This window comes from Prunus avium, unplaced genomic scaffold (assembly GCF_965620075.1).
Source record: "Prunus avium unplaced genomic scaffold, drPruAviu1.hap1.1 HAP1_SCAFFOLD_20, whole genome shotgun sequence".
Taxonomy (NCBI): Eukaryota; Viridiplantae; Streptophyta; class Magnoliopsida; order Rosales; family Rosaceae; genus Prunus; species Prunus avium.
In genome coordinates this window covers 535,001-537,500 of record NW_028276880.1, presented here as the reverse complement: position 1 = coordinate 537,500, position 2,500 = coordinate 535,001, and positions in this window count along the sequence as shown.

The following is a 2,500-nucleotide window of genomic DNA, read 5'->3' as shown; positions in this document are numbered from 1 at the left end:
CATTGTTACTCTTAAGATTGTCATCCTCGACTTGCTCGTGCATTGGGCTCGCACCTTGCACACACAAGCAATGCCTAGACAATCTTAATCATAGCTCAACCGCACACTCAGAGGATTGGATAGCTTCTTTCGAAGCCAACCTACCCCCACACGTGTGAGAGTGGCCAACAATTTGCTAGCTTCTTCATCAACTCCGCCGAAAGCCATCCTCGACATACCCGTGCATTGAGAAGGTTTGGTGGCCGTACTCCCAACACAAAAGCATACCGAAGACAACCCCAAGCTAAAGCTCACTTGAAGCCAACGCATCGTCACCATGTGTTCGTGTGGCCGAGAATTGGGTAGCTTCTTCATCAACCCCGCCGAAAGCCATCCTCGACATACCCGTGCATTGAGAAGGTTTGGTGGCCGTACTCCCAACACAAAAGCATACCGAGGACAACCCCAAGCAAAAATTCATTTGAAGCCAACCCATCGTCGCCCACAACTAGTGGGTGAATGGTGTGCTTCCCGGGGTTGGCATAGACATTCCCTCGCATGCAAAAGATTGTCGATGCGAAAGATTATCTATGCCAACCCCGGGAAGCACACCATTCACACACTCCCGACCGGTGTGGTGTGGCGGTGATTGGATAGTTACGGATTGAGCACTTGCCAAGGATCAAAATGTGTCATTTAGAAGAAACATTTTCAAAAAGTTTTTAAAATCTTGTGGGTTTGCAACTCATAAGAGCGTCACTTTCAACGTCCCCGGTATTGGATTGAGTTTCTAAAAACAACCGTGCACACCGAGGTTAAACTTTACCGGCTCCACTCCGACTCGCCGCTCGCCCACAATTTGTTTGCAACGAAACATTTGTTTTTAATTTTGTTGGTTTGAAATTGTTTTGAAAAGGTTCTTTAAATCTAGTGGGTTTGCAACTCATAAGAGCGTCACTTTCAACGTCCCCGGCATTGGATTGAGTTTCTAAAAACAACCGTGCACACCGAGGTTAAACTTTACCGGCTCCACTCCGACTCGCCGCTCGCCCACTAGTCCGAAGGCAACAAAACATTTGTTTTTCATTTTGATGAAAATTTCTGTTTTTAAATCTTGTTGGTTTGAAATTGTTTTGAAAAGGTTCTTTAAATCTTGCGGGTTTGCAACTCATAAGAGCGTCACTTTCAACGTCCCCGGCATTGGATTGAGTTTCTAAAAACAACCGTGCACACCGAGGTTAAACTTTACCGGCTCCACTCCGACTCGCCGCTCGCCCACAAATCCGAAGGCAACAAAACATTTGTTTTTAATTTTGATGAAATTTTTTGAAAACATTGGCTTGGCAAGCCCCAATCCGCGACTATCCACCCACCGCCACCCCACACGAGTGGTTGTTGTTGCGAAATGAGGTTGTGGTCGACATGCCCGTGCATTTGAGAAGGAGTTCCTAGCACTCCATGCTCTCCCATGCCAAAAAAAAGCCTAGACAACCCCATTTCGCAACTTTCCACGCCTTTTTTTTCCTCCCTCACCCATGGCGGCGGCGTGGTGGCGGCGGCCGGATTCCGGCCACCACCGCCATGGGTGGCAGCCCCCCGACCCCGACACCAAACCCATAATACCGAGGCAACATATCGAGGCAACATGACATGGGTGTGGCGTGGGGGAAGGGGGCTGCAGCTAGGAAGGCATGGGCTGCCATGCATATGCAGGCAACACACACCCCCCTATATAGCATTTTATGCATTTAGCCCTTTGACAGGAAGAGACATCACCTATGCGCGAGGAGTCATAATGGGCTCTAAATAATTCAATACAAGGTATTTGGACGTGATTTTTTGCAGGGATACTAAGAAACATGCAATCTATGATGGGAAAAAGTTTCATAAATTTTTGAAGTCGGGAAGTATTTTTTATTATTTTTAGAAGTCGTAAAATTGAAAAAATCATTAAAACAAATCCGGGAGGAATTTTTTAGTTTTGTAAGTTGGAGAAGGTCCTAAAAATCATAGACTACTTATGGGGAGCTTATTGTGCGAGGAAATTTCAATAAAAACGGGGTTTGACAAGATTTGAAAAATTCTGTCGACATTTGAAAAAACCTGGAACCATGCTGCCGGCATGCTGCGCACATGCTGCGCGCAGGCTGCGCGCATGCTGCGCGCAGACTGCGCGCATGCCATGGCAGGACAAGTTTCGCTAGCCTCACTGTCGACAGATGCGCAAGCTGCGCGCACGCTGCGCACAGGCTGCGCGCATGCTGCGCACAGACTGCGCGCACGCTGCGCGCATGCCATGGCAGGACAAGTTTCGCTAGCCTCACTGTCGACAGATGCGCAAGCTGCGCGCAAGCTCCGCGCACGCTGCGCACAGCCTGTGCGCATGTTGTGCGCATGCTGCGCGCAGGCTGCGCGCAGGCGCCGCGCATGCCATGGCAGGACAAGTTTCGCTAGCCTCACTGTCGACAGATGCGCAAGCTGCGCGCACGCTGCGCACAGGCTGCGCACAGCGCATGCCATG